Source organism: Orbicella faveolata, unplaced genomic scaffold (assembly GCF_042242905.1).
Source record: "Orbicella faveolata isolate gen_17 unplaced genomic scaffold, um_ofav_v1 contig_24, whole genome shotgun sequence".
Classification (NCBI taxonomy): domain Eukaryota; kingdom Metazoa; phylum Cnidaria; class Anthozoa; order Scleractinia; family Merulinidae; genus Orbicella; species Orbicella faveolata.
The window spans coordinates 12692018-12707500 of NW_028301552.1; the positions used below are offsets into that span (position 1 = coordinate 12692018).

The following is a 15483-nucleotide window of genomic DNA, read 5'->3' on the forward strand; positions in this document are numbered from 1 at the left end:
CTTATAACTTAATAGAATTACACCTAATACAAAAAATGCTTGGATTAACAATGCTGATCAACTGAGTAGAGGTGAGTAGCCAGCCAATTCGTGGTATCCATATAGGTAACAATTCCCGCGAAAGTCGTCTCGGTTGATTGGATACACGTTATAGGGCTGTCAATCAAGAGGGAACTTTTACTTCCGGCCATAGCGTAAAACCTCCATTTCACCGCCAATATTTAGTTTTTTTCAATTTTTTTTCAGAAATTAGAGATTACTCTTCGACCATTTCTTTGACCCAAGAATCCAAATTTGAAGAAAATTGCCGATCTGAAGGCATACGGTAACCTTAAAAATTATCTACATTGTAAAAGAACCTTTTAAACTGCTATACTAACTCATGCAAAAAACGTTTATATACGTAAATAATTTAACCAAATGCTGTAAAAAGTCCGAAAATGTTTTGTTTGAAACCCTGTAAAAACCATTTAAATCAAAAAGAGAGCCTGAAAGAAACATATAAAGACCATGTAAATGAAAAAAAAGGGGACTGTAAGAAAAGTTTAAAAGCCATGTTTTTACAAATGTAAAATTAAAAGGGAGCCTTTTAAAACATGTATAGACCATGTAAACGAAAAAAGGGAGGCTGTAATAAACATGTAAAAATCATAATAATGAAACAAGGGATCCTGTAAGAAACATGTAAAAACCATGTTAATGAAAAAAAAAAAAAAAAAAAAAAAAAAAAAAGCCGGTAAGAATCATGGGAAAACAACGTAAATGAAAATAGGGTGCCTGTACGAAACAAGTAGAAACCATGTAAATAAGAAAAAAGAAGCCTGGCAGAAAAGTTTAAATTCCATTTAAGTGAAATACGGACCCTGTAACAAACTTGTAAAGGCAACGTGAATGAAAAAAAGGGAGCCTGTAAGAAATGTGTAAAAACCATGTAAAGGAAAAAAGGGCTCCTGTAAGACACAGGAACAAAACCATGTGAATAAGAAAAGGAAGCCTGTAAGAAACAAAACTGTGTCGACGAAAAAAGGAAGCCTATAAATGAAAACAGGAGATTGTAAGAAACATATAAAAACCGTGTAAATGAAAAAAAGGAGCCTGTGAGAAACATATAAAAACCAGGTAAATGAAAAAAGGAAGCCTGTAAGAAACACATAAAAACCATGTAAATCACAAAAGGGGCTTTTAACAAACATAAAAAAAATGCAAAGAAAAAAGAAAGCCTGCCAGAATAATAAAAAAGCCATGTAAACAAAAAGAGGGAGCCTGTAAGAAACATGTAAATACCATGTAAATGAAAAACGGAGCCTGTAAAAAACATGTAAAAGCAACGTAAATGAAAAAAAAAAAAGGGAGCCTGTCAGAAACACATAAAAACCATGTAAAGGAAAAAAGGGAGCCTGTAAGAAACACGTAAAAACCATGTAAATAAAAAAGGATCGCATAAGAAACATGTAAAAACCATGTAAATGAAAAGGGGCCTGTAGCAAACATGAAAAAAAAAAAAACATACAAATGAAAAACAGGAAGCCTGTAAGAAAAATGAAAAAAACAATGTAAATGAAAAAAAGGAAGCATCTAAGAAATACATAAGCCATGTAAATGAAAAAAGGAAGCTTGTAAGAGACATGTAAAAACCATGTAAATGAAAAAGGAAGCCTGTAAGAAACATGTAAAAACCATGTAAATGAAAAAAGGAGCCTGCAAGAAACATGTAAAAACCATGTAAATGAAAACGGGAAGCCTGTGAGAAACATATAAAAACCATATAAATGAAAAAAGGAGCCTGTAAGCAACATGTAAAAACTAAGGAAATGAAGAAAGGGAGTCTGAAAGGAAGCCCGCAACAAACATGTAAAAACACTGTAAATGAAAAAGGGAGCCTGTAAGAAACATGTAAAATCCGTGTAAACAAAACAAACTGAACTCAAAGTTCGAATTAAAAGTTGAAAACACACGGTCCTATTTGCATATTATAAAAACATGATTGTCAGTTTCCCCTTGTTTGCGTTTCTTGTGAACGAATATTTGACGCCACAGTAGCAAGAAAAAACATAACAAAATGTTAAAAAAATAAAAACGTTAGAGAAATTGCATGCGAAGTAATCGAGTGCCTAAACGAAGATAACAATTTAGGTGACTCCGGCCGTTTGACTGACGCTGCACAACTTCCGGTCTTTAAAAATATACAACAGACATTCCGGTCTGCTAAAAAGAAAAAACACCGGTATTGAGTTTCATTGCATCGCGTCGTTTCAAATTGAAATTTGGAAACAAACGTTTTATACACATAAAAAGAACTTTTAACAATTATCAGCAGTGCACTATACAAATTTAAGCCTGTCCTGTCAACTGCTTGTTTTCTAAAATTTCCGGTCTTGAAAACAAAGGTTTTTTCTCACGGAATTACATCATGTACTCCTCGCTTAAAAAAGAAACAAGTATAGACACAATTATGTTAAGTCAGTCGAGCGAACTATGTTTCATTTCTGTCGCGTCTAAAGGCCCTGGTTTTACTTACGTTTCATTCTTTACGCACCAAAGGGACCCGGCCTTGCTTGCCATAGGAAAATTGGTACCCTAAGGAATGTTGGTACCCTGAGGAATTTTACAGACGGATTTCTCTTTTTCCCCACAATTCATTACAATACGTCATTTCATCTTAGTCTGGTCATTAAAAACAGCACTTTTCGTCTTTTTTCGAGGAAACATCGGGCCAGAAACATGGTAAAACAAAGAGACGCTTTCATACGCGAATAAAGAAACAGCTGATCAACGGTTACGGCTAGATAGAGAAGAGGGTTTGCCTCATTGACGTCACTGGAGTTGGGTTAAAAATATCCTACTGCGCGCAGCCACACGAAGCATGTCTTGTCCCGTTTTTCTGAGAAAAACGTCATGCTCGGCTAAACAACCTCGAACTTACATATCCACGCTCGTGCTGCGAACTGTGTGAGATTCCAACCCACCACATGTAAAGCGGGGAAGGAGGTGGTGGTGGTGGGGGGGGGGGGGGGGGGGGTTCTGGTGCACCTTTTATTTTCCCTATCTCTAAGATCAGAGATTCGGGGAAATAAAAGGTGATCCTTATATGTGTGTTCATGGGCCACGAGTTTTGCATGCCAATTAAATTCCATGAAATATATTTCATGGAATTTAATTGGCATGCAAAACTCGTGGCCATAAACACCAGGGAAATCTGGTGGTGGATTTCATGCTTTGTTTTCCAATATCATGAAAATTCCATTGAATTACATTTCATGGCCGAATATCATCAAAATATTCTTCAAAACTCTCAATAGCAGGTTTGCACGTTGTCGTCATTTGACTACAACTACCAGAGTTCCTTAGGGTTTTTTCTTTATTATTTAAATTTTGAATTCCCAGTGGTTATTCAAGTTAAATTTCTGACTGATTTAATTTTGATTTTATATCAGACATTCGAATGGTAAATATCGTTCACCATACTTCAGAGCTAGTACTGCTTAAATCTGACGGATGCTCAGAGCAGCAGCGCTTTCATTACGAAAAATGACTGTTCTTTTTCGATCTCTCTCTGGAATGAGGTCTATGACAAAAAATGTAAACAGACTCAATAGTTGCGTAAGCCTCTCGCCAGACCTTCGCGAGGAGATGATCTGTGAAATTATATACTTATCATCGGAACGATTTAGGGTCTTTGGTGTCCTAAAATATAATTTACTAGAAAAAAATGATAGAGGTGTTTGCTTTAGTCGCCATTTTGCTTAAAACTACTATATTTTGAAATTCTGACTTCGCGATGCTAGGTGACAAATGTCAGCTACATGTTCCTGCCGCCGTACGCGTCATGCAGAGACTTGAAACGATTTCACGCAACAAATTTGCTTTTATTTGCTTTCCGAAGCATATATACAGAATGCAGAGTACTTACTATGCCTAGCATTCTGTCTTAGTCATAATGTAGAATAAGAGTGACGATTACTGGATCTTTATCAGTAGCTGGACATACACCCTTATATAAAAAAAGTACCAATGTATGACAAAAATATCCGGATCTTTATCAGTAGCTGGGCATATACCCTTATATAAAAACAGTATCAATGTATAACAAAAATACCCTTAAGTAATTTACCTCAAAGAAATTCCCTTATATAACAAATTGCTAAAACCGCCGGTTGAAGACTCCTTAAAACGCCGGTTATAACACCCCTTAAAACCGCCGGTTATAAGACTCCTTAAAATCGCCGGTTATAAGACTCCTTAAATCCGCCGGTTAAGACTCCTTAAATCCGCCAGTCATAACACTCCTTAAAACCGCCGGTCATAAGACTCCTTAAAACCGCCGGTTATAAGACTCCTTAAAACCGCCGGTTATAAGATTCCTTAAAACCGCCGGTTATAAGATTCCTTAAAACCGCCGGTTGTAAGATTGCTTAAAACCGTCGGTTTTACGACTCCTTAAAACCGCCGGCTCTAAGACTCCTTAAAACGCCGGTTATAACACCCCTTAAAACCGCCCGTTATAAGACTCCATAAAACTGCCGGTTATAATATTCATTAGATCCGCCGGTTATAAGATTCCTTAAAAACCGCCGGTTATAAGGTTCCTTACTGAAAACCGCCAGTTATAAGACTCCTTAAATCCGCCGGTTATAAGACTCCTTAAATCCGCCGGTTTTAAGACTCCTTAAAAACCGCCGGTTATAAGATTCCTTACTGAAAACCGCCAGTTATAAGACTCCTTAAATCCGCCGGTTATAAGACTCCTTAAAACCACCGGTTATAAGACTTCTTAAAACCGCCGGTTATAAGACTCCTTTAAACGCTGGTTATAAGACTCCTTAAAACGCCGGTTATAAGACTCCTTAAAACGCCGGTTATAAGACTCCTTAAAACCGCCGGTCATAAGACTCCTCAAAACCGCCGGTTATAAGACTCCTTAAAACTGCCGGTTATAAGATTCCTTAAAACCGCCGGTTATAAGACTCCTTAAAACCGCCGGTTATAAGACTCCCTAAAACGCCGGTTATAAGACTCCTTAAAACCGCCGGTTATAAGACTCCTTAAAACGCCGGTTATAAGACTCCTTAAAACCGCCCGTTATAAGACTCCTTAAAACCGCCCGTTATAAGACTCCTTAAAACCGCCGGTAATAAGACCCCTTAAAACCGCCGGTTATAAGACTCCTTAAAACTGCCGGTCATAAGATTCCTTAAATCCGCCGGTTATAAGACTCCTTAAAACTGCCGGTCATAAGATTCCTTAAATCCGCCGGTTATAAGATTCCTTAAAACCGCCGGTTATAAGACTCCTTAAAACCACCGGTTATAAGACTCCTTAAATCCGCCGGTTATAAGACTCCTTAAACCCGCCGGTTATAAGACTCCTTAAAACTGCCGGTCATAAGATTCCTTAAATCCGCCGGTTATAAGACTCCTTAAAACCGCCGGTTATAAGACTCCTTAAAACTGCCGGTTATAAGATCCCTTAAAACTGCCGGTTAAAAGACTCCTTAAATCCGCCGGTTATAAGACTCCTTAAATCTGCCGGTTGTAAGATTCCTTAAAACTGCCGGTTATAAGACTCCTTAAATCCGCCGGTTATAAGACTCCTTAAATCTGCCGGTTATAAGACTCCTTAAATCTGCCGGTTATAAGACTCCTTAAAACTGCCGGTTGTAAGATTCCTTAAAACTGCCGGTTATAAGACTCCTTAAATCCGCCGGTTATAACACTCCTTAAATCCGCCGGTTATAAGACTCCTTAAATCTGCCGGTTATAAGACTCCTTAAATCTGCCGGTTGTAAGATTCCTTAAAACTGCCGGTTGTAAGATTCCTTAAAACTGCCGGTTATAAGACTCCTTAAATCCGCCGGTTATAAGACTCCTTAAATCTGCCGGTTATAAGACTCCTTAAATCTGCCCGTTATAAGACTCCTTAAAACTGCCGGTTGTAAGATTCCTTAAAACTGCCGGTTATAAGACTCCTTAAATCCGCCGGTTATAAGACTGATTATCATTATTTATTTATTTTTTCGTTGAGAATCCCTATAAAGTTTTTATCGACAATCGGTCACGTACGGATACTAAAACGTTTTCAGTTCGCTCTTTTTGGAATAAAAGGTTTTCTTTACCAGCAATAAAAAGCAGCAGAGAAAGCACTTTTCATCGTATCAAAATAAATTTTAAGAAACGTCGGCAAAATAAATCTCAGATTAGATAAATCCCCAAGCGATGCGATAGCCTTTTGTGAAGGTTAACAATGTGTAGGGAAATCCAATTCACTGTCACTTACTAAGGCAAATGAGAGTATTTTTTCTTGTGTCCGAGTAGATCTTAAATCTTTCTCCACCGAGACCGATTTTCTCAGATCTATGGTCTACACTGTCCGCCAAGATTCTTTGCTGGCGCCATGGCCGAAATCACATTGACCGTGTAATACAGAAATTATGGGTCTTCGGAATATAATCGTTTATCTAATTCTATCTTTGTGATCTTAAGGCTAAACCCATTTAGTCTTTCAATGCAGTTTTCTTGATATTTACGCTGCTTAATTTACGAGGTCATTTGGCTGCGATTGTTATGTTGAATTGAAAATGACGCGTTCAAACGGAGGTGGTCTACTATGGGGCGCCGTTTGTAAATTTATTATTTAGACCGAATTTATGCCATTTTCCCCTTATTTATAAATAATTGGAAACGCCACAAAATTTGTTTATAAATAAGACACAAGAACTTGTCCGTTGATATGTAAATAATAATTTTAGGTACGTTCTGATTTATAAATAATCTTTTACCATAGAGTTATTATATATAAATAATAAACTAAACAACTTCAATTATTTATATATCAGGTCATCTCTAAAATAGTTATTTACATATCATAAAGTTTGTAAATCCCATTATTTATAAATAAATTACTTCACCGGGAGTGTAAATTCATTATTTAGAAATAATAAATTTCACCTCGCCGAGTGTAAATTTATTATTTATAAATAATGAACTTCACTGAGTGTGTAAATTCATTATTTAGAAATAATGAATTTCTCCTCGCCAAGTGTTAATTTATTATTTATAAATAATGAACTTCATTGAGTGTGTAAATTCATTATTTAGAAATAATGAAGTTTCATTTCGCCGACTGTAAATTTATTATTTAGAAATAATGAATTTAACCATGTGTGTAAATTAATTATTTAGAAATTAATTATTTAGAAATAATGAAGTTTCATCTCGCCGAGTGTAAATTTGTTACTTAGAAATAATGAACTTCACTGAGTATGTAAACTCATTATTTAGAAATAATGAAAGTATGAATGGCTGACCCAGCGTCTCTTGCCCGATCGATTTCGGAGGCTGTTTCTCGCGCTATAAGTGAGACAGTTAATGCTACCCTTGCTCAAGTAGGTAACGACGGCGGTATGTAGCCTGAAATTCAGCACTGGCGGATCTGGGGGAGGGGCCCGGGGAGCCCGTTCTTCCCCCCCCCCCCAACCCCCCGCCTCAACTCTCTATTATGGAGTTCTTATTCACTCAGCAATTCGGCAGCTCACACTGCAACAGGAACAACTACTCAAAGGCCGAGGTAAGAGGTAAATTTTAAGAAAAGAAACTGCTGCATGAAGAAAATAAAAATCGCTTGGCGTGTTAAGTGAAAGGTCTGATTTCTATTGAAATTCAATAATGGTTTAAACATAAATGAATTTAGCTTTCCACGTGTACGATCTTTGGACTTGCCTGGAATAGACATGCCCAGCCGTGACTTCATCAAGCCAAACAAAGTGTGTCACACAGCTATCCGTCCAAAGGTCACAAAGGTCACAAAGAATTTAACCTGCGAGCGGGCTCACGTTTGAATCAAACACGCGAGTGACGAAGAGGAATAGCGATCGGCGGGAAAGAGGCGCCAAGAAAGTGACTTTCTCCTCTCGTGGCTTCGCCCGTGGATTTCTCGCTCTCAGCTACGCCGAGCGCGTTTGTGCTCCAACGTGAGCCTGTTCGCAGGCTACAAAGAATTATCTAAACATGTAAAGACATTATTCGATTTCCCGATTTTAAAAGTTCTGCATTTTCTTCATGCAGCAATTTCTTGGCTTAAAATTTACCTGTTACCTCGGCCTTTGAGTAGTTGTTGTCGTTGTCGTTGTCGTTGTTCCTGTTGCAGTGTGAGCTGCCGAATTGTTGAGTGAATAAGAACTACATAATAGATATTTGAAGCGTGATTCTCGCTTAAACTCAATTAACCAAAATAGGGGGGGGGGGGGGGCTCCCCTAGATCCGCCACTGCTGAATTTCAGGCTGCATACGTACCTGAGCAAAGGCAGCGTTAACTGTCTCACTTATAGCGCGAGAAAAAGCCTCCGAAATCGATCGGGCAAGAGACGCTGGGTCAGTCATTCATACTTTTATTATTTCTAAATAATGAATTTACATACTCAGTGAAGTTCATTATTTCTAATTATTATTTGGCTGCGTCTCACAAACACTAGGAACTACCGAATTCACGAATATTATTGGCTGAAATCGATATTGACCGCGGTCTAGATTTTCCCATCTAGACCGGCATCTAACTAGACCGGTTTCATTTTGCGTTGACAAAGTAGCGAACTAAAATACAAAAATGTTCACCATTTTCTTTTATTTTCTTCTCAATCATTTATGGCACTGCCAAAAAGCCTGATGACAAAACAAACAAGTAAAGAGAGCGAGCAAATTTCGGCAGGTTTAAGTTAAGCTCATCGCCGTTCGCAAGCAAACTGTCGGCAAACCAGTTACATTAAACGGATTAAAGTTTTCTTCTTTGCCATATAATAAACATCTTATTAACCGAGCTAAGTCGGTCTGTATGGGAGAATCTTGACCTCGGTCGTGTGTACAGACCTCACTGCGTTCGGTCTGTACTCACGACCTCGGTCAAGATTCTCCCATACAGACCTCCAGCTCGGTTAATAAGAGCTAAGTAATAAATTTACATTCGGCGAGATGAAACTTCATTATTTCTAAATAATGAATTTCTAAATAATGAATTTACGCACACGGTTAAATTCATTATTTCTAAATAATAAATTTACAGTCGGCGAGATGAAACTTCATTATTTCTAAATAATGAATTTCTAAATAATGAATTTACACACACGGTTAAATTCATTATTTCTAAATAATAAATTTACAGTCGGCGAGATGAAACTTCATTATTTCTAAATAATGAATTTCTAAATAATGAATTTACACACACGGTTAAATTCATTATTTCTAAATAATAAATTTACAGTCGGCGAAATGAAACTTCATTATTTCTAAATAATGAATTTACACACTCAATGAAGTTCATTATTTATAAACAATAAATTTACACTCGGCGAGGAGAAATTCATTATTTCTAAATAATGAATTTACACACTCAGTGAAGTTCATTGTTTATAAATAATAAATTTACACACTCAGTGAAGTTCATTATTTATAAATAATAAATTTACACTCGGTGAGGTGAAATTTATTATTTCTAAATAATGAATTTACACCCCCGGCGAAGTAATTTATTTATAAATAATGGGATTTACAAACTTAATGATATGTAAATAACTATTTTAGAGATGACCTGATTTATAAATAATTGAAGTTGTTTAGTTTATTATTTATATATAATAACTCTATGGTAAAAGATTATTTATAAATCAGAACGTACCTAAAATTATTATTTACATATCAATGGACAAGTTCTTGTGTCTTATTTATAAACAAATTTTGTGGCATTTCCAATTATTTATAAATAAGGGGAAAATGGCATAAATTCGGTCTAAATAATAAATTTACAAACGGCGCCCCATAGTCTACTAAGGAAAAATTAACTTGCTATAATGTTTGGTTTTCCGCCATGCTCGACGTCTGTGATTTAGCTGAGTTACCCTTGTGAGATAACTTTAAGAATTCCTAGGAATTCTTAGGAATTTTCTAAGAATTCCTAGGAAAAAATTCCTAGGAATTCCTAGGAATCTAAGGTGTGAATTTTCACGGTAATTCGGACTCGGAATTCCTAGGAATTCCAACTGAAATATACTCACCTTGAAAATTCCTTAAAATTCCCCAAAATTCCCAGGAATTTCTGAGAATAACTTAGCGTAGGATTTTTTGAGAATAGGTTGGAATTTTTTGGAAAATCTGAGAAAAACTGGGAATTTTGTATCATTTGTAGGTCAGACAAAATTTTGATGATGAATGCCCGGCATTAAAATAACAAATAAAGTCACTGATATCACATCAAACAGGTTTTAAATCAATGGTTTATTACATTTGCTTTCATGAATTTAAACATAAGATTAACTATCCTGTTTCTTTTTCATTACATCAAGAATCAAAAGCAAAACTGAAAACAGATATGATGGTCAAACTTTTACATGTTTGATAAAAAGAGAACTCTGTCATATAATTTACTTACTTTTTTGGTTTAGAAATCCAACAATTTTCCATTCACAAGATTGTAGCTTAAATTATTGTTATTATGTGGAACAAATCTGGATTTTCATGATTGTAAGGAATCAATAGTAAGAACAAAACTGAAACATTCCTTAAAATTAAAAAAGGCTGAGTTTGGGCAAACTTAGCTGCTGTTCAGTTATTTCTGTTGATTCTGCAGCTTCTTTTGTTGCCCTCTAATTAGGGTGTCAACAGCTAGCCTCTTAATCGTCATCTTTGTTGTATGACACCTAAGACAAATTTAAAAAAATACATTACATTGCGATATATATGAGGTACTATAAGACTGAGATCCAAATATTTATGTGCTCACAGTTTAATAGATGCAGCTAATTAAGACCTGACTGTAAGCTGGTTGAAATGTTAAAAGAGAAGACTTGATAATTGTGAAGGTGCTTGTATGCTATTGATAAATATGTTACATAAATCTTGAGCTTACAGTTGATAAATCAAGGTTTTCCTTATTCTGTCAGTGTATCAACAACTCTCGAATTGGAGGATATATATCACGGTTTTTAGCCAAATTTAGACATTAGAAATATTAAAAAAGACACTTAAAACATTAAAGGAACATTTAAATAATAGAGTACACACAAAAGAATATACGGATGGACAAAAATTGAAGATCAACACGGATTGCCATACAGTCAGGCTGAAACACACAGGAGACAAGTATCAAACTCATGCACACTGTGGCTGCCTCATCGGAGTTTTTGTGAAGAACTTTGACTGGGATCAGAGAGAACTGCTATATTTGTTTCGTTTGAACAAGTGTGGCGAGAGAAACTACTTGTTATTCGCAAATCAAATTGTTTAGGCACGCATTGACTGGGCAACCTAAATTGTTTCAACTTTGCTTTAGCCAGAATTAATTTCATGCCATGACTGAGTGACCCACTCATGTATGATTGGTGATGATAAAGTTCATTGAAAAGCTTCTGTCTAAATACAAGAATTTACTTTGTATAATATAAGGTTACTTGAATTCGATTACTCACCAAATAATTTTGTATACGGCTAATCTGCCCTTCGAATTTTTTCCCGTTGAAACATCCACAGTAAGACTTTCTTTTAGCTCCAAATCTTCGCCAAGAATAACTTGTTTCTCGTTAATGACACTCACACTGTTTTCTTCTGGTCACAGGACCGCAGCAAAAACCATTTTGATATAATTTTGGAAGTGAAATCTACTAAAACGCACGAGCGATCAACCGTTAACGCTGAATTCAAAGATGGGCGCCAAAAGAGAATGAATAACGCGATCTTTGTCACGTTCAGTCACGAGGATAGTCAGGCGTGCTGTGATTGGTTCCGTTGATCAGTTGAGGAGAGAATGGAACTGGAGAAGAAGGAGAGTGAGACTGGCAACGAGGCTGCCGGACCAGTCGCTTTCGATGGCAAGTCTGTTTCCCTTTCCACGCTATTTTGGTGGTCTTTTGAAAGATGGGTCTTGCTTCAAAAGGAAAAAACTACACAAACTTTTTACGAAGAAATCAAGGAGGAAAATGGAACGTACTTTAACTGGTTGATCTGTTCCCGACGGTTGTCAAGATAACAAAGGATCGTGAGGCACTTAAATCAAGTTCACTGCAAAGGTAAGGAATCCAATTTTATAGGGATTTTCTGTTATGATAAGCTATAATTGTAAATAAATCAAACTAAGCAATGCATTGTGTGCTCTTTAAAAACCCCAAAAGCCGAAATTCACCTAAAAGGTTTCAAATCGACCTGAGGAAACACGATAAATTCTGCGAAATAAGCTTAAGCTTGTTGTATTAGTCCACCAAATCTATTTTGAGAGCCCACGTGTTTCAACACCCAGTCAGCACAATGCAGCAAGTATAAATTTGCAATGCTTGTCATTTTTTTCCTCTGAATTATTTATAAGGATTAACATGATATGAGATCTATAGTCTTTTCAATACATCAAGATGTAGGTTTATTTTATTTGCATTGTCATTTATTTGTGTCAGTTATTTATTTGTTTCCCACTGACTCATAATCTTTTTGATTCGTTTGATTTTGTTGTGTTATGAATTAAAGTGACCGCAAGGACAAGGAAATACAAGAAACATATTGATGATCCCACTATACCCATACCAAAATCTACAAGATTCGACCACATAAATCGCTTAAAGCAGTCTTCACAGGCCAGTTGACGTCATCTCCCTCTCTTGCATCACTTTTTGCTGGAGATCATTTCCAGCACCATGAACAGAACACCTCAGAGTCTTCGGCTCACCTGAGTGAGATGGCTGTTGGCAAAAATGTTGTGGATGACTTTGATGGATTATGTAGTCAACCTTTGTGCAAGAATTGCAGCTTCACAGAAGCATTTGATGAAATGGAGTTGCCTATACCTGAAAAGACTACAGAAATACCAATTGATGTAATACACAACAACTCAGATTTGTCCACAGACAGTGATTCAGATAATGATGTTGAAGTTTCTAGTTCTGACTCCTCTGAAGAATTTGAGAACTCTGACACTGACGGCCATTCACTTGACTCCCCTGATGAAAGTGAAACTAATGGTTCCCAAGAAAAAAACATTTTCTGCCAAAGAATATGTCTGTATGGCTATTCTGGTCTTAATTTCAAGACATTGTATGACAATGAGAGGCTGCTAAAGATATCGTTGTTTTAATGAAACTACCGGTAATTTGTCCAGAGAATGTCACAGTACAGTTTTACAAATGTACAGCAGGTGTGTGGAAACTGTGAGCTTTTCATTTATGACATCTGAGAGAGATGTCTTCCTCTTTTTCCTAAAGTCAAAAAGGATCAAGTCAAAAATTGTTCAACAGTGGTCTGTGATGGGTATGTGTGTGAATCTACAATTATATTAAATATATACATGCATATATATACTTTTGGTTTTATTGAAATTGTAAATAATGTATATTCATTTATGCTGACAGGAATTTTTTGCTTAATCTATTTATCAAATCTAAGAGCATCCATTTTTCTATCAGTTAAACTCTGGGTGTTTGATTTAAGGGTCCATATGGGCACATATACACTAACAAATCATGTTGGATCTGAAAAGCAATGTTATCAGTGCTATAGTTTTATGTTGAGTTGTCAGATTTAAACTGGAATTAATGTACATTTGTTTGGAAATAATTACCTTGGAGCTTGACAACAATAAAAAGGTATGGAACTCCAGAGAAATGATCGTGTTGATTTTTACTAATAAACGGAAACTGATTCATGTACTGAGTTCATCTTTGATTTTGACACTTTGGGAAATTTATAGAAATTTCCAACAATATTTCATGTGTTTTAGCTATTCCCCAAAATTCCTAGATATTCCAAACACATTTTTTAAAACACTCTGGGAAATAATAGGAGTTCCTAGGAATTCCCAATAATTCCCAGTCATACTTTTCACTATTCCCAAATATTCCCAGAAATTCCAAGGTCTTGGATTAAGCATAATTTGCATGGCTTAGAATAACTTGGAATTCCTAGGAATTCCCAATAATTCCCAGTCATACTTCCACTATTCCCAAATATTCCCCGAAATTCCAAGGTCTTGGATAAAGCACAATTTGCATGTCTTGGAATAACTTGGAATTCCTAGGACTAGGAATTCCCAGACTACTGGGAATTTATTTCGCAGGGGTAGTGGCATAAAAAAACAGTTGACAGGCCAGTAGAATAATTAACAGCTAATCAATACACGACGGAGAACCTGCTAACATCAAGAAAGCTCACAAATTTGAGCCAACAACACCCAACATGTCGCAACACATCGCAACACGGTGGCCAAACGCACGCAACATGTTGCGCCCAACAATGTTGCGATATATTGCGTTGACATGTTGCGATCGTTTGGCCGGGGCTTTACGCAATTGAAGCAACCAGGTGGAAACAAACATTTACAACCTACAGTCGCGCTCGGGTGACTTAAGTATGTAAAACAATAAAAATGCAAGCAAGATATAAATTCCCAACCATATTTATTCGTTGTAATAATGGGTAAAAAGTTAATGGTAATGTTTGGAGAAATAGGTATTGGGTCATTCGAAATATAATATTGGAATATTTTATGTGTTTAAAAAATGTTGCCTTTTCTTACCGTTGTTGATGTGTACGCAGGTGCTGCGTTTCCTTGGAACTAGTTCTTCAGTGAAATATGTGTAAATTACTTGACCGTTGTTAAACTGGAAATGGTGCCATGTAATCTAACTATTTTGAAAATGTAGTGTCTACTTCAATAATTTGTAGCCGACTCTTGGTAGGATGCCTTGGTACATTCATGTTCATGTTGATCAGCTAATTTCCCCGAAGGTCGCTTCAACAAGTACAAACTCAAACAGCAAAATTCGTCATGCTTGAAGAGTATATTTTTACGACCGTTACGTTGCACTTTTTCCTTTGTGTTAAATAGTCCTAAACCACACTAACTGGGAGCTATATCTAAAACAAAACGGAATGGAATAAAAGCAGCAAACGGCAAAAAAATGTACCACCGCGTCCCACTGTGTTCAAGTACTACATAATGAATTCTTTCGTGCAATCTGTGAAATATCAAGACTATCAAGAACGTGGCAGTAGACCGAACTCTCTCCAAAAGCACTCACTCATTTAATAAGGAAATCTCGTCGTTTTCTTTAATCTTTCCCTGTTTCGTTAACAATACATTTGTCTCAGCAACCCGTAAACCTACTCGACTCAATGGTAAAGATACAACAAAACAGAAAGACTAGAAACGATTTAGTTTCATGTGGTAAAATACTTCGATTGTTTCTCTGAAAAACAAACGAGCAATAGAAAAACATTCCATGTTAGTTAAAATTAAGCTTAGTTATAGTTGCCAGAGGATACGGATCATTCGATATAAACATACCGTCGTCTTATGAGCTGTGAATCCACGTTCACGCTGCCATAGAAGCTAAAACAAAAGATCAGGTTTTTCCAACTCCACAGCGGTTTGCTTCCCGCAATATTGGCTTCAGGATATATCACTTTCCTTTAGTAAAACTGGAGCTGTGGACGTCTCCATATCGCTCAGTATCGCCATATT

The 15483-nt window shown here is 36.4% G+C and overlaps 1 protein-coding gene and 2 long non-coding RNA genes across 3 annotated transcripts in view; 1 reads left to right on the top strand and 2 right to left on the bottom strand.

Moving 5' to 3' along the window:
- LOC110064712 (uncharacterized) overlaps positions 1-15483 on the bottom strand; it is a 29527-nt gene that overhangs the window by 12960 nt on the left and 1084 nt on the right. The window lies entirely within an intron of this gene.
- Positions 10236-11582, bottom strand: LOC149110436 (uncharacterized). The gene is made up of 2 exons (XR_016208057.1): positions 11450-11582; positions 10236-10681 (listed from the first exon to the last, which is right to left on the bottom strand). It is a non-coding gene; the product is annotated as an uncharacterized LOC149110436 (long non-coding RNA).
- LOC149110437 (uncharacterized) lies at positions 11780-12579 on the top strand. The gene is made up of 2 exons (XR_016208056.1): positions 11780-12046; positions 12495-12579. It is a non-coding gene; the product is annotated as an uncharacterized LOC149110437 (long non-coding RNA).